We start from the raw sequence: 25,661 nt of genomic DNA, 5'->3' as shown, positions 1-25,661 counted from the left end.
GCTTTTAAATAGTTATATCCTAGTGAGGCAATGATATAACACACATTCCACTCACTGGTTTATTCCTAAGCATTAATGGCTTAGTTGCTGAAGCCACCCTCCCCCTCAACATTCCTGGCATGAAATATAAAACACAAACACTTGCAATATACATATAAAATGTATACTATGTGGCTATTCATTTACTGATAAGAGAAATCCTTGCTTACCATTAGCCCTGAGACTAGAAGCATAAGTGTAAATACAATTCATAAATTACATTTCATAAAACAAATTTTATTTTATAAATAAATAAAATTATTCTTCTCTACTTTAACCAATAACCAATTTTAACCAAATATCCGCATCACTTGAATAATCATAACTACTATTTACTTATCTCAAAATCTTCTTGCAAACATACACAACTGAAATTTTATAATCCTTATGGCACATAATTCAATGCCAACTACCCTTTAGAAATGCAATATGAATTTGAAATAAATGGGTTGGATTAGATGACCTCAACAGTACCTTCTAGATAGATTCCATATTATTTTTTTTTTAATTTTTTAATGTTTATTTATTTTAGAGACAGAGAGAGCACAAGCCGGGGAGGGAAGAGAGAGCCAGAGACAGAATCTGAAGCAGGCTGCAGGCTCTGAGCTGTCAGCACAGAGCCCGACGTGGGGCTCAAAACCACGAACCATGAGATCATGACCTGAGCCAAAGTCGGTTAAGCCAAAGTCGGACACTTAACCGACTGAGCCACCCAGGCACCGCTGATGGATTCCATACTATTACAATTATTTTATATTAAATAAATAGAGACTATCAGGTAGAGTGGAACAGGCATTTTACAATGAAGAATATCAATCTGGCTGTATGCCAAGTTAGCAAACCTGCCTTTAAACTACACAGCCGTGTACCAGCAAGAATTATCAGTCAGCACCCTTACTTTTTGTACATGTTATGCTCTCAGTCTTTTGCCTGGTCCCATCTTGTACCCATTCCAAGTCTCTTAGGGAGTCTGACTTTGCTTATTCCTCTCCTGGATCTGCAACTGCTACTGCTCCTCTGATTTCCCTCCCAAACTAGTGTCTGTACTTGGCCTTCAGATCTGGATCCAGTAACATCCCAACCTGATCCAATTTGCCATGAAAGACTCTACCCTCTCCTGATCTATGTGACCAGCTCTATGACTAAATTTGGCCTTACCTACCCAAGAGGGAAATGTGCAATATAACTTGTCAAGGGTCACAGAGTAGGTGGGATGGAGAACCATGTATCTAAAATATGATGCAGTGTGATGTAATAGAAAAATCAATAGAACTCAGAGCTGAAGGACAGATTTGAATCCTTACTCTGCCTTTAATGGCTGAGGACATGAACCTGGACAAAATGTTGAACTATATGACATACAAAGAGTTCTCCCTATTCAATACAACTTACTATGAAAACTTTTTATCATATACAAAAGTATAAAACCAGCAAAATGTCCTTGAGCCATCTGTAGAACTATGAACACTGGCCAATCTTGTCTCATCTACTCCCCCAACAATACTTTTTTCCCCTAAAGCAAACTCTACGTCTCATTGTTTATCTGAAAATTTCATTTTTGTATATTAATAACACAAATCAATTGTTATTATCACATCTAACAAAGTTAACACTAATTCCATAAAATCACCTAATGCCAAGCTACGTTTAAATTTCCTAAATTGACAACAAAACTAAAAGGCAGCCTATGGAATGGGAGAAGATATTTGTAAATGACATATCAGATAAAGGGTTAGTATCCAAAATCTATAAAGAACTTACCAAACTCAACACCCTCCAAAAAACAAATAATCTAGTGAAGAAATAAGCAGAAGACATGAATAGACATTTTTGCAGAGAAGACATTCAGATGGCTAATAGACACATGAAAAGATGTTCAACATCACTTATCATCAGAGAAATGCAAATCAAAACTACGATGAGATACCAGCTCACACCTGTCAGAATGGCTAAAAATTAACAACACAAGAAAAAAGAGGTGTTGGCAAGGATGTGGAGAAAGGGGAATCCTCTTGTACTGTTGGTGAGAATGCAAACTGGTGCAGCCACTCTGGAAAACAGTGTGGAGCTTCCTCAAGAAACTAAAAATAAAACTACCCTACAACCCAGCAATTGCACTACTCGGTATTTACCCAAAGGATAAAAAATATACATTCAAAGGGATACATGCACCCCAATGTTTATAGCGGCATTATCAACAATAGCCAAACTATGGAAACAGCCGAAGTGTCCACTGACTGATAAATGAATAAAGAAGATGTGTTATATATATATAATGGAGTATTACTCAGCGATCCAAAAGAATGAAATCTTGCCATTGCAATGATGTGGATGGAGCTAGAGTGTGTTATGCTAAGTGAAATAAGAGAGAGAGAGAGAGACAAAGCACAAACGTGGGAGGGGCAGAGAGAAATGGAGACAGAATCCAGAGCAGACTTCAGGCTTGAACTGTCAGCACAGAGCCTGACGCAGGGCTCGAACCCATGAGCCATGAGATCATGACCTGAGCCAAAGTCAGACGCCAAACCAACTGAGCCACCCAGGAATCCCTAGAGACTCTTAAAGACAGAAGACAAACAGCATTGATGGAAGGAGGCGGGTAGGGGATGGGCTAGATAAGTGATGGGTATTAGGAAAGCACTTGTTATGATGAGCAATGGGTGTTGTTTGTTAAGTGATGAATCACTGAATTCTACTCCTGAAACCAATATTGCACTGTTTGTTAACTAACTAGAACTTAAATAAAAATTTTTAAAAAAATTCCTAGATTGAACACCAAAAATTCAAACAATTCAATTAAAAAATGGTCAGAGGGCCTGAACAGACATTTTTCCAAAGATGGCCAACAGACACATGAAAAGGTATTCAACATCATTAATCATCAGGGAAATGCAAATCAAAACCACAATGAGATACCACTTTACACCTGTCAGAATGGCTAAAATAAAAAAGACAAGAAATAACAAGTGTTGGTGAGATGTGGAGAAAAAGGAGCCCTTGTACACTATTGGTGGGAATGTAAACTGGTACTGCCTCTGTGAAAATAGTATGGAGGTTCCTCAAAAAATTAAAAAATAGAAATACCACATGATATAATAATTACACTGCTGGGTATTTATCCCCCCAAAAATGAAAACACACATTTGAAAAGATAAATGCACTCCCATGTTTATTGCAGCATTATTTATGATAGCCAAGACAAGGAAATAACCCAAGTGTCCATCAATAGACAAATGGATAAGAAAGATGTTAGGCACACGTGCGTGCACGCACGTGCACGCGCGCGCGCACACACACACACACACACACACACACACACACACACTGGCATATTAGACAGCCATACAAAAGGATGAGATCGTGCTAGGTACAATAACAAGGAAGAACCTAAAGGGTATTATGCTAAGTGAAATAAGTCAGCCTGAAGAAGACAAATACTGTATAATTTCATCCATATGTGAAATCTAATAAAACAAATGAACAAACAAACAAAAAGCAGAATTAGATTGATGGTTACCAGAGAGGAGGGGGTTAGTGGGCAAAATGGATGCAGGGGAGACGGAGATACAGATTTCCACTTTCCAAATGAATAAGTAACAGGAATAAAAGGTACAGCATAGGGTATATGTCAATGACACTGTAATAGGCTTATATGGTGATAGATGGTAGCTACTACTGAGGTAGGCACAGCACAATGTATGAACTTGTCAAATTGCTATGTTGTACACCTAAAACTAATGCAATATTGTGTATCAACCATAGTCAATCTAAAAATGAAATCATGGATTGTCTGAAACTTTTCTTTTAAATTTTTTATAGTTTGTTTTTCCTAAATAGGATCCAACTAAGAGCTACACATTCTGTAACATTTTCTATTAGACAGTAAGGGAGAAAGCCTCTAATAGGCATTAACTTGACTTGTTAAATCTGTGATTTGTCATGAAATTGAGGACTTCACTCATCAAAAATCTCTAGATCTATGCTGTTCAAAATAATAGCACTAGCTACCCGTGGTTACTTAAATCAACTAAAATCATGTAATATCAAAAATTCAGTTTCTCAGTCATACTAGCCACATTTCAAATGCTCAATAGCCACATGTAGCTAGTAGCTACCATACTGAATGACCAAGCTACAGAATATTTCCCCCATTAGTAAGTGAATAGTCATATGATATCCATTTTACATCACTGCAGGAAATTCGATTGGGTTATGCTGCACTAGTATCTAAAGAGAAGACATACCTATGCACCAATCATACTTTCACTTCACAGAACTTAGAAAACAAGTCTCAATATAAACCTAATGTGCAGAATTATTGAGGGCTCATTAGAGTCATTTAAGACCAACTAGACCATTTCTGGTCCAGGGTCCTTAGATGTGACTTCTCAAAAAGACTGACCATCACAAAATAACCTACAATTGGGCTATGCCTCCAAAGTTTACTTGTAACTTCTTTTGAACTTTAAATTATTTTGTTCAGGTTCCAAGCTACTGTTAAAATCTCAATTAACTCAAAACATGGTTGGGACACCTGGGTGGTGCAGTCAGTTAAGTGTCTGATTCTTGATTACTAGTCAGGTCGTGATGTTGCAGTTCGTGGGATTGAGCCCCATGTGGGGCTATGCACTGACAGCACAAAGCCTGCTTGGAATTCTCTCTCTCTCTCTCTCTCTCTCTCTCTCTCTCTCTCCTCCTCCTCCTCCTCCTCCTCCTCCCCTGCTTGCTTCTGCACTCTCTTTGTCTTAAAATAAAAAAAATTAACTTTAAAAAATGGTTGAGGGGCACCTAGGTGGCTCAGTGGGTTGGGCATCCGCCTTCAGCTGAGGTCATGATCTCACAGTCCGTGGGTTCAAGCCTCACGTCAGGCTCTGTGCTGATAGCTCAGAGCCTGGAGCCTGCTTCAGATTCTGTGTGTCCCTCTCTCTCTCTCTCTCTCTGTCCTTCCCCCACTCATGCTCTGTCACTCTCTGTCTCTCAAAAATAAATGTTAAATTTTTATGTTTAATGGCTTAAATTTTATACAATGAACAGGAGGAAAAAAACTACTATTGATTGCTATTGTGGACTAGCCTGGAAACCTAATAATTGTGTATAATGTAATTTCAGTTTGTAAAAGTGCCCTGCAAGGGGGAGAAAAGACAGTGTCATTGGAAACATGTATCCCTTTCCTTTCTCCCCTTCTTCCACAGTGAAAAAGTAGAAACAAGGAAAGCAGAATGTTGGAAGACGTTTTATTTGGGAAAAGCCCTCCCCAGGCTGAGGTAAAATGGCTTGTCATATACATGGGGTATATGTAAATTAGGCATTATAAATAAAAATCACAATTTCTAACAAAGGTAATCCCTTATAATTTATTTAAACTAAGGAATATAAAGGCTTTGCCTGATTATTCCCTCCTACATCACAGTCTCAAAAGAAAATTTCTTATTATGTAGGGTTAGTATAGGTCTTTCAAATCTTAAAAAAGATAGAAATCTTAGACTAAAAAGATTACTAGATTTGACTATACTTTTTCAATTATCTATGCCAGGGGTGCCTGGATGGCTGAGTCCGTTAAGCGTCTGACTTCAACCCAGGTCAAGATCTCATGGTTCATGAGTTCGAGCCCCATGTGGGGCTCTGTGCTGACAGCTCAGAGCCTGGAGCCTGCTTCGGATTCTGTGTCTTCCTCTCTTTCTCTGCCCCTCCCCACTCACGCTCTGTCTCTCTGTCTCTCTCAAAAGTAAAGTAAACATCAAAATAAATTTTAAATTATCTATGCCAAAAAAACATTGCAAACCAAGTTAAAATACAAAACCCAGGCAAAATATTTGTAACGTACACAACAAAGTGCTAACTAACATCCTTAGCAAATAAAGAATCTCAAACCAGCCACAAGTGAGTACCTTCATAGCAAAATGGATGAAGAACAAGAATAAGCAATTTATAAAGCAAAAAATACAAATGGCTAAAAAAACAGAAAAATTTTCTAACTTCACTGATAAACCAAGAAATACAATGAAAAACAAAGAGATACTTCTTTTTCCTATTGAACACACAAAAAGAAAAACTTGATTTTAGTTGGTAATCTCTAGCACTCACTAGAAGAGAGAAAGCTGCTAGAGAGAGCAGAACTACTGGCACCTCTAAGGTACAACTAGTGTCTTTCTCAGCCCCTAAGAGAGTATAATACACTTGGAAGTAAGTCTTCACCCCAGTAAAAATGCAAAATCCATCACATAAATGTAAAGCATCATTCTCAATAGTTACGGTGGAGAATTTTATCAAGGGAAGGGGCATGAAAAACTTAAAAACTTTACTTTTTATGTAATATTACTTTATCTCTATTATATTTCACATTAAGGCACTTGAAAGCCCTTTTAGTCTGCTAGTCGGCATCTTCTCTGCAATGCTTCTTGGCACTGACTCATTAAGTATTCTTCATCTGATTCAAGGCAAAATATGCTTCTGATCAAATATGCACTCACATGCTCTTTGGCAAGCTACAAACCAAATTAGAAAAATCATAAATCTGGTGCTAAATGTTCTGGAGGGATGGTATATGCTATACCTTCCTTATCAGAAAAGCACACATATGGATTGCAATATGTCAACAAACCCCGTCTGTGACTTTTCTCACTCCTAATTTTAAAAATCATAGATCGATAAAATAAACTATATTACTATATTTGGGTTAATAACTAACAAACCTAACTCCTTACTTCTCAAATGGAAATCATTCAAAATTACTTTGAAAGACACTTGAAATGTACTTGAAATGTACATTTCAATAACTAGATCTGCATAAAAGTTAAAAATAAATACATTTGATATCCCAAGGCTGGTACCAATTTTAATATCACTAACCACTTATACATATGGTTCTCCAAAGAAAGTTTGCTGTTAAATAGTCTATAAAATCATTCTATCACTGTGAATATGCCCTTTCATTTAAGAAAACCTTCAGTTTCCCAATTTACATCAATAAAAGAACATAACAAAAATGAACATCACTAACCTTTAACCATATATGCAAATGTGCATTTTCATGCCAGTTTTGTCATGCCAGTTTCATTTCACATGAAAATCATTTTAAAGGTTTTTCAATAATTAAAGCATTAGTGTCCAATAAACCATGTACATGGTAAACAAAATTCTTTGCAATTCATAAGGAATCAGGCAGGGTCTAAAAATACAATTCTGTAAATGATCATCTGGTAAAATGAACAAAGACTGAATTTTGCAAAATGAGACTTAGGTATATACTTATACTGCAAAAGAATGAATCTTTCAATTAAAGTAATAAAATGCATTAATCAAAATTCTGCAAATAAGACTATCAAAAATTACTTTAAAAATATATATAATAATCTATGATCATTAAAGTGTCTATACAAAAGATTCTAAAACCTCTCAAATATATTTCATAAAATAATGGTTATCATCAATTTTAGAAAACTCATTACAATTATCATTCAGTAAATATTCACTTCAGGACCTATACATGCAAAGTTCTGAGCTATGGACCATGAAGAGCAGAGAGATGTGTAAGACATCTTTCTGAGACTTGCCAAGGAGAAAACAATCTAACAGTAAGGATACGACATAAATATCCTAGACCCATGGAATTCACAGCTTAAGAGAGATGTTCAAGTTTATTTAACCCAATATATGTAACTACTCATGAAAAATCTTGTGTTCCAAACAGGAAAATTTCTTTCTGATTTGTTAAAAGTTCACTTTATGCCTACGTAAAATAATCAGAAGCCTTCTCTTCTCTTGAATCAATTATTCCACTTATAAAATATTCTACATACCCTTGTACATGCTTACCTTTTATTATGTTGATTTTATCTTGAACAAAACACACATATACATACGGCAAATATTTATCACCCATTACTTGTTGTGAATATTTTACCTGCTACAATTTTTCCTTTAACATTATCCATATTTTGCTATTGTTTTTTGTTTTGTTTTGTTTTCTCTTTTTGATGCAGGAAAATCTACAGATCATTTCTTCATGGTTTCTATCTTGAGGCCATTCTTAGAAAAATTACAGTGTCACCAGTGTTTTCATCTACTAGTTATATATATGGGTTCATTTAAAAACTGTGTAACTATTCAGTCCATCTGGGGCTTTATTCTCAGGCATACTGTGATATAAAGGGTTCAATTTAATTATTTTCCACATGCTTATAACATTAACACTGAATAGAAGATAACAAAAATGTTTTTTAAGGGAAAGAGAAAAGAGAAGAAAAGAAACAATGAGAATCATGTCCAAAAACAAGAACAATTAAGCTAGCATCAGATTTCTCCACAGCAACTTTCAACAACAGAGGACAAGTGACCAGTGTTCGCAGAGTTCTGAAGAAAAGAAATTATGTCCCAAGAGCAGTCTGCCTAACCAAGATGACTACACAGGATAAATACAACAAAAGACATTCTCAACATGAAACAGCCACCACTGAGACCTTCATAAAGAATTCTGCTTAAAGGGGTGGCTCAGTTGGTTGAACGTCCAAGTCTTGATTTTGGCTCAGGTCATGATCTCACAGTTCGTGGGTTTGAGCCCCATGTCAGGATATGCCCTGACAGCATGGAGCCTGCTTGAGATTCTCTGTCTCCCTCTCTCTCTGCCCCTGCCCCACTCTCTCTCTTTCAAAAATAAATAAAATATTTAAACAATTTTAATATAATTTATTGTCAAGTTAGCTAACATACAATGTATACAGTGTGCTCTTGGCTTCAGGAGTAGATTCCCATGATTCCTCACTTACATACAACACCCAGTGCTCATCCCAAAAAGTGCCCTCCTCAATACCTATCACCCATTTTCCCCTCTCCCAGCCTCCCCATCAACACTCAGTTTGTTCTCTGTATTTAAGAGTCTCTAAATGGTTTGTCTCCCTCTCTGTTTGAAACTACTTTTCCCCCTTCCTTTCCCACATCGTCTTCTGTTAAGTTTCTCAACTTCCACATATGAGTGAAAACATGATATCTTTCTCTGACTTATTTCTCTTAGCATAATACCCTCCATTTCCATCCAAGTTGTTGCAAATGGCAAGATTTTATTCTTTCTCATTGCCAAGTAGTATTCCATTGTATATATAAACCACATCCTCTTTATCCATTCATGAGTTGGTGGACATTTGGGCTCTTTCCATAATTTGCCTATTGTTCATAGCACTGCTATAAACATCACGGTACATGTGTTCCTATGAATCAGCACTCACTCCTATATAACCTTGGGTAAATTTCTAGTAATGCTATTGCTGGGTCATAGGGTACTTTTATTTTTAATTTTCTGAGGAACCTCCACACTGTTTTCCAGAGTGGCTGCACCAGTTTGCATTCCCACCAACAGTGCAAGTGGGTGTCCATTTCTCCACATCCTTACCACATCCGTTGTTGCCTGAGTTGTAAATTTTAGCCATTCTGACCTGTGTGGTGTGGTATCTCACTGTGGTTTTGATTTATATTCCCCTGATGATGAGTCATGAGTATCTTTTCATGTATCTGTTGGCCACCTGGATGTCTTCTTTGGAAAAGTGTCGATTCATGTCTTCTGCCCATTTCTTCACTAGATTATTTTCTTTTTGGGTGTTGAGTTTGGTAAATTCTTTATAGATTTTGGATACTAACCCTTTATCTGATATGTCATTTGCAAATATCTTCTCCCGTTCCATCAGTTGCCTTTTAGTTTTGTTGATTGTTTCCTTTGCAGTGCAGAAGCTTTTTATCTTGATGAGGTCCCAATAGTTCATTTTTTGCTTTTATTTCCCTTGCCTTCAGAGACGTGTCAAGTAAGAAGTTGCTGTGGCTAAGGTTAAAGAGGTTGTGGCCTGTTTTCTCCTCTAGGGTTTTAATGGTTTCCTGTCTCACATTTAGGTCTTTCATCCATTTTGAGTTTAGTTTTGTGTATGGTGTAAGAAAGTGGTCTAGTTTCATTCTTCTGCATGTTGCTGTCCAGTTCTCCCAGCATCATTTGCTAGAGACTGTCTTTATTCCATTGGATACTCTTTCCTGCTTTCTCAAAGATTAGTAGATCATACATTTGTGGGTCTGATTCTGGGTTCTCTATTCTATTCCATTGGTCTATGTGTCTGGTTTTATGCCAATACCATACTGTCTTGATGATTACAGCTTGGTAGTAGAGGCTAAAGTCTGGACTAAAAAATGTTTTTTATTAAAATTTTTTTAATAATTCTATTAACAGAAACTAAAATATAAATCAAATGTAAAATTCAAGGGTTAAAACGTCAAGGAAAAAAAATCATAGTGAGTACTGAATTCTAGTTAATTATATTCCAGTTAAATACAGAACTAGAATTAAACAACTATAAACCTTAATTACAAAACAGAATGTAAATGTTATAAAGCTCAAATAAGTAAAAATAATGTATAACAACCAAAAATAGGGAGAAGACAGGAAGGTAGAATATATATGCACATCTTTCAAAACAGATCACATATAAAGTCTAAACAGAAATTTGCATCTTAAAATCATGGCTCTAACCTCATGTATCCATAATCTCTTTACAGATATTCCAAAATATATACTACCTCTTACAGTGAAGTACATATTTGGAAGTTCAACAATTGTTTAAGTACTTTTAGTATCCTTTCGTTTTTATAAATTAAAGTGAAAATACATTGAATCCTTTTTATTTACAGTAACAGACATAGTATGATCAACAGATCAATGGGTTACCCTTTTTTTTTTAAGATTTTAGTTTTAAATAATGCCTATACCCAACATGAAACTTGAATTCAACAGATCAACGGAAAGGAAAGAAAGAGGGAAGGACGAGGAAGCAGAGAGGGAGGAAACTGTATTTCTCGCTATCTAATGTATTATGGTGGGTATCTGAGGAGTGATTTTTGAATTTCTTCTTTGTATTTTAATTTTTTATAATGAACTTACATCATTATACAAGGATAACAGTGATTTTTTTCTCTGTTATAAAAAATCAAATTAAAAGTAGACATAAAATAAAGATAAATAATCAAGGTTACAAGGGTATTACAATCTTCTGGAAGCTACAAAATTGTGTTTGATACACAAACAACAAACCTGGATATCAAGATTATAGTTCATACATTTGAGCCAAGAACTTCTCAGATTTTTTAACTTCTTATATACAGAGTTGTGAGGTAGAAGTCCACTTTATGGGGTGCCTAGGTGGCTCAGTCAGTTAAGCCTCGGACTCTTGATTTGGGCTCAGGTCATGATCCCAGGGTCATGGGATCAAGCCCTGCATGGGGCTCAGCACTGAACATGGAGCCTGCTTGGGATTTTCTCTCTCTCTCTCTCTCTCTCTCTCTCTCTCTCTAGGCCCCTCCCTAGCCTCAAATTAAAAAAAAAAAAAGTTTTTTTAATCCTTTGTATTTTAGGACACTGCTAAAGCTCTGTGCATATTTAGGAAGTTTGATCGCTTGAGTAAACAAACCCAGTGACCTCTGCTCAGTCCCATCTTCAATCATCCTCTGCAACAGTGGACTCTGCAAAGACACCCTCCTTTACATTCTGGACAGTGCCTTGCACACAGCAGCCAAACAAACATTGTTAAGTTACGAATGGGGCATTCTCCTGACTGCTCTGATCTCTGTCAGTGTCTCTGCAGGCTTCTGCCCACACTTCTTTCTCTCCTTGCCCGCCTACACAGAGGCGTCCCCCAAGGGTGGCTCTCACTTCACTCCTCTTCTCAGTCTAGTTTCCCTGAATTATCGCATCCACTCTCAAACTCTAGGTCTGGCTCCTCTTCTGAGCTCCAAAACTAAAATGGGAAGTTTGTGCTAGACATCTCGACAAAGATGCTGTCCAGCATCCTGAATTTGACACGCTGAGGTTGAATTACCTTTCACCTACCCGCCCCTCCCCCTGTCTATCTCTCATCCCATTGCCAACCAGCGTCTCCCCTTAAGTCTCAAATGGGGGCAGTGGCAACACATTCAGCTTCCTGGTCACAGAGAATGAGAACCTGGTGGCTGTCTTCAACCCATCCTTGTCCTGTGTCCACTCCTTTTATACCTCCATAATGTCTCTCACACACATTCCATCCTTCCTGCCCACACTGACATCATCTAACAAAAGCAGCACCCTATGATGAAAACACTACCAGGTCTGGACTCAAAAGACAAAGCGTTTGAGTACAAGCTTTGCCCTGAATTTGCTTTGAGACCTTGCATACACTGACTAACATATTTTTAGTACAAATCTTTAAATCACAGGATAACTCTGAAATATCAAGTTATCTCCAACCTTAGGAACAGTGCTATTGTATATACTATATGTGTGTGAATACACACACACATATATACATAGATGGCTATAGAAACACATGTGCACACACACAAACATGTATGATATCTATACAAACACATGAAAAGCATTATTATTATCTAAGCTGGTATAATATCTCATCTGATCTTGCACAAAAATGTTCAATTTTAATCTCTCAGTTCTCCAGGCAACCTTTTACCCTGAATGAAGGATTATTTTATTAAAACATCATTTGCTTCCTTTTAATGGTCTGCAATTTGTTCTCCTTTGCCAAAAGAATAAACCCAAAACTCTATATAGATTTCATAGTGCTCCTTTATCTGACCCCACCTTAGCTTTCTGACCTTATCTCCCAGTACACCCCCTCTTCCCCCATGTTCTATCAAGACACAACACTATAACTTCCTTTCCCCAAATACACCCTGCGTTTATACTGTTCCCTCCAGTCTAGAATTTCCATTTTAGGAAACCTCTCCTTCAAGGTCCAATTCAGATATCACCTTCTCAATAATATCTCCACTGATCTTCATCAAGATAAGTGGCCCATATTTTTAACCTTGTAAATAGAAAGATCTTTATAATTCTCTCTTCAACTAGGTTATAAATTCCTGAAGGACCGAGACTATGGCATATTCGCCTTTGACTCCGTTGCTTGTCGAGTCTAATACAGTTTATTATGCATTTAATGAACGTGTGTAGAATGGAAATGCACAAATAAGGCTCCTTTAAGTCGTTTAAATTCAAAGAATTAGAAGCATGTAGAAAGTTAAAACTATATTATATAGTGAAAATGTGTAATCAGTAAATGATTAGGTGTACATATCTTTTTTAATGAAAATGGCGAAAAAAATTTAAAAATACATCATTAAAGCTTCAAGCTAAACAAAAAGATTGTTTGGTGCTCCCTCTGCTGGCTTTGCAGCAAGCTAAGAATGTTGAACAATAACACTACAAAGAAGTAAACACAGATTCAGTTCATCTGCTCCCAGTATATACCTCCTACAAATAACCACAGTTGAAATTTTTAATTGAGTTCATTTGGAAATAACCCTATCTGCCAAAAAGTTGGTCTAAGAAAATTGTTTAAAAAGAGACCAAACCGATTTTACGATTTGAGTGGTAATAATTACTGCCAGAATTCCTGTTCATACCTTTGTTTTTTAACTAAACAACCTACTTTATGTATAAACAATTTCCAAATTTAGCTGAAACTATTGAGAAACAAAGTAATTAATATATAGTTTTTAAGAACCGATGAGGAGCATAAAAGGTTAAATTCTCCCTGTGTTTCTAAACAGAGTTATTCTGAGTACCCTGAAGGCATTTAATTCCAAAACAGGAAGCCACATAGAGGAACACTTGGTTACACTAATGTTATGCAGATCTTTTGGAACATACTTTTCTAAACACTTGCTGAAAGAACCTTTTCTATACTGCACGCTATCACATGAAGTTGGAGAAGGGTCCCACGGATACTGTAGTGCACATACTGCTCAAATTGCCCTTTGTTACTTCTCTATTTTCCTCCACTTTTCTAACTTTAAATGGTCTTCTGCTTGCTCATAGAAAGAGTGGTAAGAAAATCAGTTTGGGGTCAAGGCATGTTTATTCACATACCACAGTTCAGTTGTTTTGGCATATACGTGGCATAAGAGCTGTGATACAGCTTATGGCGGTCAACTGTTTTAAAAAATGATTTAGAACTGGTGTCCCAGAAAGATTAACCTGAAACTAGCAGAGACATCTCTGCTAAAGGCTAGTGTCTTTTCTAATAAATTCGTGTTTCCTGTGCTTAAGGTTACTATAAAATCTCTTTAATCTAAAACATGTTAAATGAGACCTCACCCTTGTTGTTGAACAAAGGATAATAGTAAACCATAGGTGAGGGACACAGCAGTGGATTTATGTAATTGAGTTGCATCAATGCTGGAGCTACCTCTGTTACAAAGCAAGCCACTTAACATGGTAGGCTCCATTTCCCAACCTTTCAAGTAAGGGTTAGACTACTAGTGACCAGAAAGATACTACTTGTGATTCTGTGACTAAACAAATGAACTAGATCCTAGGTCCACTTTAAGTTACAGGTATAAGGCAGAAAAAAAAAAAAAAAAAAGGTGAGTGCATTTTTCTTATGCCATTTGATCTCACACACCATTTCAATGCCATCCATGTTTAAAAATAGCTCTTTTTCTTAGTTTCTATCCTAGTTTATATTCAGTTATGTTTTAAAGAAAGTAAATGATCACTGAGCAATTATCCTTCTGTGTTGGAAATTAAGGTTTCATGCACATTCTTGATTATCCATAAAAGTGAAATGAAGTTAATATTAAAAGCAGCAATATTAAAAGTCTAGTCAGAAGAAGCCCAATAGAAAAAAATAGTCAATATATTTCGATCTGCTTATACTTACTTTCAATGAATTTATGAAAATATTTATTCCATTCATAACATTTAGGCAGTAAGAATTTTGTTGAAATCAGCTATGAGAATGTCAAAATAGTATTTTTAAGCTATTTTACAGAGCTTGGAAATTATTTTTCCTTAAGAAATCTCCATGTGAACAAGAACAAGGGTTTTAGCCATGACAGTGTACTACTGACAGCATTCTTGTACTGGGATACACAACATTTACCCCCACCCTCACTGGGATTGCAGAGATAAGAGACTGGTTGGTGAGTGGGTACCATCCTGTTAGTGCCTCAGGACAACAGCAGCCAGGCCTAGAGGAAGAAGCAGAAGGTCAGAGCACAGAGGATATTCCCAGGCTCACTGTGACTCTGTCATCCAATGCATGGCAAGTTCTAAAATGCTGAGCTGCTGTCTTTTGAGCAGGGCTGTCAAATCATTAGATTTGTTTTTGGAAATTCAGCTCATGAATATGTCCTCTAATGTTCAGAGGGCATCCCTGCTAAAATGTACAATTACATATAAGGCTATAGCAAAGAAACCCTTACAACCCAAAAGATTTATCAGCAATTCATCATACGGTGATTTATTTCACTTTAAATTATTGAATGCTCTATTCAGAAATGATACAACAAGGTTTCAGAGCTGTAAATTAGCTGGCAGTTAGACAATATCTTAAAAAGCATTCTGAAGTGTAGAAGAAAAATATTCAGAATATGTGATTCATTTTCATTTAACATAATATATATTCAATGTTGAATGAACAGAGGAAACATGATGTGGTTTGTTGTAAACTAGAAACAGTAATATCCAATAAACGTTACGCTTCTTTCATTCCTTATGGTAATCCATTTACCCTATTAGCCAATAGCAGTGCAGTAAACTACTGAACAACTTGTGAACATTTCTGTAGAGAAAATTTCATTCCTGAATGAAATTACTGACATTTTCTGCAGAGAAAATGTCAAGGAAGGCCATTTATCAGGCTCCAGCTGTGTTGATGTCATTATGTGCAAGTGTGTGACATCAAACACTGATATTATAAGGTGTTCATCATAATAATTCAGTCCCTTCTAGACTCCATGGACGCAGTATAAACTGATAACAATCAACTCATGTTATGTCACATTTATTTCATAACACCTACATCAATAAATACTACATATTTTGAAATAAAAATACACATAAACAAATATAACTTTATATCCTAAATGTTTTTCCTATGGAAAATAATAACAAAAGATTTTATTAATGATGATTCACTATAATTTCACATAGAACTTCAGTGATAAAACTTAAGTTCTATCTCCCGTTTAAGACCAGCAGGCCTCTAAAAGTATACTTCCTTAGACTCTTGCTTAAAAGTGAATTTAAGAAAATAATGGTGTTTAAGAAAAAAAACATCAGTTGTTTTTTTTTAACTAGGCTCCAAGCCCAATGTGGGGCTTGAACTCACAACCCTGGGATCAAAGAGTTGGATGCTCTACCAACTGAGCCACCCAGGCATCCCAAAAACTATTGGTTTTAAATTGTAACTCTATTCTATTGCCTTTAGCTAATCTCAATATGGCAGCCAAAACTAGTATATAACTGGTCAATTTACATCACTATTTAGTTTGACTGCAAAATCAAATGTTAAATCAGTTTCCTGAATATTATACAGCAAAACAGGTTACTTTTATTTTTTATCTTGATATTTTGTAAATGTACAAAGTTAGATCCAAAACCAATAGAAAATATTTTAGTATTATCTAAAAACATGTTGTTGAACAAAATAAGACAGATACAATATGCACTATGTGATATATTTATATAATGGTAAGAAAAAAGAGACAAGGGCACCTGGCTGTCTCAGTAAGTGGAGCATGAGACTCATGACCTCAGAGTTGTAAGTTTAGGTCCCATGTTGGGTGTAGAGACTATGTAAAAATAAAATCCTTAGAAGAACAAACAAACAAACAAACAAACAAAAGAGGCAAAATGAGTCTAGTGTAGAAGTCAGATTAGTGTAACGATTAGACAGCAAGCAGTGACTGAAAGTGTCAAGAGGGGGGGTCCTGTGTTCTGTTTCTTTATCTGGGTATTGGATACATAGGTATGATCACTTTGTGATGAACACTCATTGAGCTTTAAACAAAACAAACCAAAACCTGTAGGCAGAAGCAACTGGGGAGTCACTGAAGCCCACCCCAGGCATACATACATGCACTGTAGTTTAGTATGGATTTCTAAAAGAAAGATGAATCTTTTAGGAGGAAGCAGGACAAGAGAGACAAGCTGAGGAATGGACCTATTAACAAGCCACAGATATGTGGTAGAAAAAGAAAAAGAAAGGGGCAGGCACATTTATGTAAGACTCAATCCCAATCCCCTAAACACAGCATGTGATAGATAAACTGAGAGGTTCATGGGATAAGGGCTGGGACTATGGACTCAATGGGGTCCCTGTTATATTAGGACCTCATTTTAGAATGCAAAGGGAATCATACTTGTTGATCTCCATGTACCAGATACTGTGCTAAAAGGTTTACAAAGAAATTATGTTAACATTTACTAGACCAAGGATACAGAAAGAGCTCAGAAGATGTTTACTAAATTTAATTGCCATAATCCTTACATAACAGATATTATTATCCTTGTCTGCAGATAAAGAACTTGAGGCCTGATGAGTTAGTTATTTGTGCAAGCTTTTAGAAAAAACAAGTGGTGGAAAAGCTCCGTCCTTTTTTCTTTGGGAGGAGTTGGGAAGAAACAAGGAAAGTGGCAAAAGTAATCAATCCCTCCATTTTAATTTAATCTTTCTCCCTGCAACACAAGTCATGATCTTTTTTTTTTTTTTTAATTTTAACGTTTATTTATTTTTGAGACAGAGAGAGACAGAGCATGAACAGGGGAGGGGCAGAGAGAGAGGGAGACACAGAATCTGAAACAGGCTCCAGGCTCTGAGCTGTCAGCACAGAGCCTGACGCGGGGCTCGAACTCACGGACCGTGAGATCATGACCTGAGCCGAAGTCGGATGCTTAACCAACCGAGCCACCCAGGCGCCCCAACAAGTCATGATCTTTAGAAGGCATGGCGCAAGTCAGTTCAACACAGTGCCTATCATATGAGTTAAGGATTTCATCTGAGGATCAAATTAGGATCCCTCAAATGAAAAGTTTTCAAATTGAGCGTGAGATAAGGCCTAGAAGCCAAGAAATAGGAGGACCAAACAGCTGGGATCCAATAGTTGCTTTCCTGAAGCAGAGCTGAGCTGTACACCATCTAACACATATCATGAAAGGGCATCAGTTAGGCACTGTGGAGGACCGTCTCCCTAAGAGCTCCCCGCAACCCTGTCCTATGCCTTGAACCATATGAACGCTAAGTTGAAGCAAAATGCTTTCCAAAATTATTCACTATAACTAAAATGAATAGGTACAGATACAGACACAGATATAAACAATCAAAACTATGCCTTGAAAATATGTGTAGATAGGCCAAGTGTGGGCAGTGTGTTTATATTCTGGAAAATCCATTTAAGTCTCTAAAAGACCACAATCTAACAATGTCTACCAGAGTACTGTTAATAGCATTTGATTAACCTGTTTGGAATCTTGGAAACAAAGTTTCTTTCTTGTTTTCTTTTCTTTTCTTTCTTTCTTTCTTTCTTTCTTTTTTTTTTTTTTTTTTTTTTTTTTGCTAGGCAGAGAACTTTACTAACCTTGTTTCAAACTTTATTCTCAGGTTTCTTCAGTTTACTGCAAAGAATGATTTGTGTATAAGCAAAAACTGAAAAGAGCTGCAGTGTCCAAGAGACTTGGGCTTAAAAATATTAGAGAACTAGATTTTATCAGATCCATGAACAAAAGTTTTAAAAAGCAGTCAAACTATAAAACAGCAGCTTCCCGTAACTTCTTCAAGTCACTTCAGAAAGTGCCTCTATTCATTTGCTTCATTCTTGGAAGCTTCATCCAAGTTTTCCACAAGATCTGGAACGTCATCATCGCCCTCCTCTCCGGTAGCAAGCGGTACCTTTCCATCCACACACTGTGTGGGCAGAGCTTCAGCCAGTCTTAAACTAGTCAGACCGTCTGCACCAAGTTGGTTCAAGAAACTGGGTAGCATTTCTGTCAGCTGCTTTTTCTCAGCGTGACCTGTAATGGTGAAAGTTTTCGCTGCCAGGGATGCCTGAACTTTAGGGTTCTTAAAGCGGACCCCTGTTCCTTGGTCTGTGAACATATTCACTTCTTCAATACCAGAGATATCGTTTACCCCCAACTTCTTTAAGGAGAACTGAATTTTTTTTTTTATCATCTGCTGTAGCTGTTCTAGGAGACACCTTCTTCTTTGCGTGAGCAGTTCCCTTCCCACCAATGCGCACTTGTGCTTGCAGTTCAGTGAGTTTCTTCTACTTCATGACAGCTTCTTTCATCTTGTTGGAACAGAAATGGGACCGCGTGCAGGGGATGTTTGCACTCGGGGTGCAGGGGGGATTCTCAGGTGGACCAGCTGAGATTAGATACACACATATGGGGACACAAGAGGATACTAGAGCCAGAGTTTCTTTTTTATATGACATTTTTCTAATCTGGCAAGCAATAGATTTTCTCCTTCTGTTTCTAATGGAGTAGGCATCCAGTAACTATTGTGTCTAACTTCTCAATATTATCTGTGTCAGCGAGAATGAGCATGAGCCTAGACATACTAGTAGAGTGTTTTCAGTCTACCTCCCACAGACTTATGGTGCAGACAGGGTAGTATCGTTTAAAATTACAAAACTCATAACTTTAATATGTTAGATCTCTTAATTATACAATTGTGAATACAAATCCAAAACACCTACCACATTAATATCTTAATATTTTCTAAAGAAATTCACACAATTCAAATACCAAAGGAAAATAAAAATCCACCACAAAATGAAAGATACTATACATTTCATGTGTTACAAATCTTATATCTTGTATCTTGTGATACAAATGTATCTGTCCTATAGCTATATTGAATGAAGTCTGCTTTAATCAATTGATCAATACTTCCTATAGCAAACAAATCAGTAAGAAAATTCATAAGGCATAAAACTTCAAGCATCAGAAAGATTGCTAAGTGTGTGGGGTCATTATGTGTCCACAGAATACTATTTCACTAGTGCTTTCCATTAAAAGAAAATGCTGGCTTCTGAAAAACATGAAAACAAGACTTGTGTAGTATTTACTTTAAGGAATATTTGTCATTATTGAGATGTAGTAAGTAAAAATCTAATTTTATCAAAATCTCTCATAAGAAAAGTTAAACTAAAAGTCAGTATGGCCTGTGCACACATATATTGAAATAATCCTGGCACATCGTATCAGAAGGAACTGTACCTATCATGTGTCTCCCTAAAACATCCCTGATAGGCAATTTTCTAGTTTGTTTTTGAATGTTCAACAACAGTTACATTGGTATCTCTAAAAAAGCCCATTCAATTTGGGGCACACAAAACTATTAGGAAATTCTTCTCTATATTTAGTAAAATTTGTCCTTTTTAAGCCTCCTACTGCTACCTACTGCTTTTATTCTGCCTCCATGGCAGCCAGGTGTGGCCATAAGACTAAGTTGCCAAAAAAATGTCAGTGCAAATTCTGAGAGGGTTTCTTAAAAGAAAGAAGGTGTGGCTTTCCCCCACACCATACTCATCATCTTCTTGCTGTCTGGAATAGGGATGTGACTGCAGGAGTTCCCGTGGTTTACCATGAGGTGATCCTGAAGATGGAAATAATCATTCAGTGAAGATATCAGAGTCATAGTCCTCAATGACTTTGTGGAAGGGTTGCTCTAGCCCTGGACTATCCATCCCCAGACTTCACTTACACAAGGGAATAACCCTGTGTGTGTATACTCATAACCCAGAACTTAGTTAGGAACTTAATTCCTACTCACATACTGAGTCTGCAGATATGTTTTCAGTATTTGAAGAGTAACATCACATTCTACCTACATTCTCCCTACTTTAAACTTTTAACACTTTCAGCTTCCTCATCATCTAAGTTACCCTCTTCTATAAAGGTTCAAGTTTTTCAGACTTATTCTTAAAAGTTTCAGAACAGAACTCAATGCATCCACCAGATGTGAGCTGACCAACAGAAAACAGATGGATTATTAACTTCCTTTGTTGTCTTTATAAGACATAAGATGCATTAGCTTCTTCAGCAGTCCTCAAGACTAAAGATTCATACCGTGGTTATAGGTAGCCAAAAAAAGATCTAGTTTTTACTTTGTTTTGTTTTTCACTGCAAGTACTATTAACCAGACTTTCCCTACTTTGTATATGTTTAGTAATTTGTTTTTTCTCTTTAATCTAAGTGTAAAACTTCAGATTTCTCCTTATTACATTTCTTCTTACAGTCCATTACTCCATGCAATGCAAATAAACCTTGAACCCCAATTTTGAAATTCCACCCAATTAACTATCCTTCTCAGTTTCCATCTTCTGCTTATTTAGTTAGCAAGGTTTCTATGTCCCCACCAAGTCCTTGGGAAGAACTTGACATAATCAAGGTGAAAGAAAGAGCCCTGCAGTGATCCACTGAAGACTTCTCTGCCAGTGGACAAGCAGCAAATGATCAATACTCTAGGGAGGCTGGTCCAACCAGCTGAGTCCCAAAGGTCCATTCCTTCTTTCAAGAACTCAGACTCAAAGACAGGGCCATAGGAGGCCACAGGTGGCGCTCAGGAAGCCTGGAGCCTGACCACCACCACATAGAAAGAGACTGGCAGCATGGGCTGACTCACTGTGCTGGCAGGTAAGTATGAAGAGGTAGAGGCAGGAAAAGCTGTAGCACTTGTTTATATAACAAATAAAAGGAAGTCTCTTTCTTTAAAAAGAAAAAAAGTTTTCTCCTTAAAAAAGAAAAAAATCTATGAGTATATTGAGTGTAGGGGGGGACTTGACTAGTGATTGATTGACAAAGCAGTGTAAATTCCATAACTACCCCATTTGCATAGATATTGATTGCAGTGGGCTTCAAAAGACTGATTATGCGGCTTCTTAGATTTGAAATGAGTGTCTTATACCTTAGCCCTACAGAAAAACCAAGAAGCAAACATTAAAAAACTTAAATATGCACATGTGAAAATGTATTTATGATTAATGATAATTTATTAAGTGCAATACTGTGCTAAATTAATATATGCAGAGTAAGACTGACTTGTGCTGATGGAATTATCTTGTTTATGATTACCGTTATTGACTTTAAAAGAGATACACCACTATTTTCTGAATAAGAGGTATAGTCCAACACACACAATGTAAAACATTACATATTTACTCTACTGTCACTAATCATTAATTTGATGTAGTCTCAGTCATTGTAAATTAAAGGTTCCTATATCTATAAATGTCATTCCACTTATAGAAAAAGAATATACATAAATGATATTTAAATATACACTTATTATTTCTGATTAAAAGAGAAACATACATAGTGAATTATAATACTTTATCAATTAATAATTACACCACTATCCCTTAAATACATTTCATCTTAACTGAAATTACTCAATATATGTAAGCACTTACTGTTTTTAAAGTAATTATTAAATATTGGTAGCAATTAAAATACTTTTTAAATTTATTACACTACCATGAAATAGAGGACAAACTGCATCCACTCTTTTCTCTGGGAAGTTATACTTTTTTTTCCAATTAAATAACATATTGAGGTTGGCTGACAAATCATTTAGATTTTTCTTGTTTTTATGGTGTTTTTCCAATGAGTAATCTAAGAAAATATAAATCTAGGTAGGTTGCAGTTTGAACCACTACTCAGATAGCTTTTTATTTTCCTTTTGGTGAGGGAAAGAAGATCTACAAATTAGTATTGTTTTGTCTAGTTTTTGGTCATGGTTCAGGTCAGTTTTAAGTCCCTACTTAAATTTAAATTAAATTAAATTCAAAATGTAATGCTGCTTTATTGCTCTTATAGATTCATTTTTCTGTTTTATTTCAATGCTGTCAACAAGTCTATGTGTTGTGGGTAGGCTGAACAAAGTTCCATGCAATTTGGTCAGGGTGGCTTATTGGGGACCATTTAAAAGAGAACTATCTATTCAGTTCTTATTAACTCATATTGTTCTTGCAGCTGACTAGGACTGTTTCAATAAATCTTATTCAATTCTTAAAGGACCTGAAAACTTTTCATTGATCCCATTAGCTAACAGCTTTGTCTTTAGGTAATCAAGTATGGAAGTCTAGAAACAATGATCTCTTGATCTGCACAATGTTAAAACTAACATTAACAAATAATTAAAAAGAAAAGGCTGAGCTCAATAAAAATAAATTAAGTTCACTATTACCATATATTCTATTTCTTTAGATATTAAAATACTAAACCTAAGGAGAGACTAAATGTTTCATTCTTCTGTCTCAAAACTAATTAATTAACCTAAACTAAAAGTATTTAATGCCTTTACCTGATGAAGTTCTGGAGTGATGGGGTTCATGGGGTAAAGAGCTGATGGCCAAGAAAGAATTCTTGAAGATGTCTTTGGTGCAAAAAAGTGATTTTATTAAAGCAGGGGGACAGGACCTGTGGGCAGGAAGAGCTGCAGTGGGGTCATGATGGGTAACTCATTACAAACCTCAGGTTGGGAGGGGGTCAGGGATAGAGTTAAGTCTCTAAGGAATTTTGGAAGCAAGGTTTCCAGGACCTTGAGGGGCTAACTGTTGCTAGGGAAACACCATTTTTTACCATTTGATAAAACCTCAGTCGTGAAACCCTTTAGATGTATATGGGGGGGGGGGCGGGGCATAAGCTTAGAGTATGATTGCTAGCATATATCCTGGGGCAGCTGAGATAAAGGAAGTAGACTTACAGGATCCTCAAGGTTGGGATAAGGTTGAGCTAAGGTTCTCTTTTGCCCCTAGCAAACTGTCATCTTTGAGGCAGCTGATCTCCTAGAGGGAGGTCACTCTGCTGGGTTTCAAGGACTTATCAGTGGGCTGTAGGCAGTAAGGGAATTTAATTTTTCATTTGTCTTTGTTTCTACATTACCATGGCAAGCACTTAAACCCCTTTCCTTTATTCTTGGGTAGCCAGGAGTGTTTGAGGAATATCACACATATTCCACCTGAGGGGGTACTGGTGGCAGTGGCTGTGCCAGCCTGTATTTTGCCCCTCAGCCTGCCTCACGCTCCTTCATCATACCTGGACTTAGCTTCTGAGAGCCTGGGCTGAAAGACAACTTTCCTGAACATCTTGAATGAGACAATAAAACTACTGCAGAATCTACACTGAATGTCACAGTGGGAAACAAGATTTCTTTAGAGGAACAATTGATTCATTTCCATATGGTAACCTTATGGGTTTTTGTTTTGTTTTGTTAAACCAGTGTTAAAATGTCAATTCTCTTCCTTCTAGTTCTCCAGATCCATACACCAATTTTCTCCTAGGCCCACACTACTGTGAACAGGGTATAATAAACACCATCCCAATTTTACAAGATTGGTTTGTTTGGTTTTGTGAGCAACATGAATGATAGTTAAGGAAAAATAAATCTACTAGAGTAGAAATATGCCTATTATTTTACACCATATAAGTCTGGCATCTTCAACTATTAAAATGGAGCCACTATCATGGGAAATTATTTGAAATGTATTTTTAAATTAAATGAAGAAAATGATTCAAGTTTCTAGTTTGGGTTTAGGTTTTAAAGATGGCTACCTTGTTGCGGAGGTTAAAATTCTTGCAGAATGAATCTGTTGTAAGTTCTCTTGAGACTTCTTTGGGCAAATATTTTGTTGTAATTGGAGATGGTCCTAGATCTTTCGATAAATCTTTTCACCTAATTTAAGCAACTGTAAAAAAGACTTTCTAAATACTTTAATATTTTACTACTGAATCATCACAGCTCTGTGACCTTTGATCTTTTTTGAGGAATGTATGGGTTTGGCAAAAGGTGTTTTTAAATTTTAATACTAAAATTTGGAGGGATAAAGGTCATTAGCACCCATAACAACAATAAAAATGTTTTCTATTTACATGATATTTTTTCCTCAAGAAAGAAAAGAAAATTCCTTCTTCAAAAAAAAAACAATGTTGGGGCGCCTGGGTGGCGCAGTCGGTTAAGCATCCGACTTCAGCCAGGTCACGATCTCGCGGTCCATGAGTTCGAGCCCCGCGTCAGGCTCTGGGCTGATGGCTCGGAGCCTGGAGCCTGTTTCCGATTCTGTGTCTCCCTCTCTCTCTGCCCCTCCCCCGTTCATGCTCTGTCTCTCTCTGTCCCAAAAATAAATAAAAAACGTTGAAAAAAAATAATTAAAAAAAAACAAAAAAAAAAACAATGTTGACTGGAAATTCTGTTTTACGAATTTATAACAACTTTAAGATATTTTAAATATAACTGGCTGTAATTTTGCAGGGGATCTAATTTTGCTATATGCAAAAATAAAATATATTATTGCTTCAAAAACTGTACACAACTACCAAGCAAATGGAGAGAATTTACCTTAATCTTGAGGTAACGCAGAAGATTTCTTTGTATGTAATTCATAGGTCTCTTTGTATGTATTTTCTAAGTATAGTTGAAGGCATATATATATATATATATATATATATATATATATAAAATAGTATGAATATTAAAGACAGTAGTTAGAAGACAGAAGATATTATTTGATCTGATTATTTTACAACAAAAATTGGGGCAGTGGGGTGTGGCAGAGCACAGTTATAAAAGGATATGGAATTACTAATTGGTTATTTCTTTTGCTAAGGAAGTCCATTAGTCTATGTAATGTGTTCATAGAAACCTTCACTTTAGAATGAAATGCTAAATTACCAGGCCAGCTCACAATTCTCACTAGGATGCTAACATCAGCTAACAAACTTTGTCATATTTTAGATAGATGAGTCTCATTATGAGCTCTCAAGACTTCAGTAATAAAGTTGGCCTAGTGAGCCCACAACCTATAGACCCCTC

General features: G+C 36.4%; 1 protein-coding gene and 1 pseudogene across 8 annotated transcripts in view; both read right to left on the bottom strand.

Moving 5' to 3' along the window:
* The window catches only part of ATG10 (autophagy related 10), a 259,495-nt gene that overhangs the window by 140,041 nt on the left and 93,793 nt on the right, over nt 1-25,661 (bottom strand). The window lies entirely within an intron of this gene.
* Nucleotides 17,523-24,368, bottom strand: LOC125935798 (transcription factor BTF3-like; annotated as a pseudogene).

Source organism: Panthera uncia, assembly GCF_023721935.1.
Source record: "Panthera uncia isolate 11264 chromosome A1 unlocalized genomic scaffold, Puncia_PCG_1.0 HiC_scaffold_17, whole genome shotgun sequence".
In the NCBI taxonomy this organism is placed as follows: Eukaryota; Metazoa; Chordata; class Mammalia; order Carnivora; family Felidae; genus Panthera; species Panthera uncia.
Note: the sequence above shows the minus strand (reverse complement) of the source record. Positions and strands in the feature narration are given on the sequence as shown.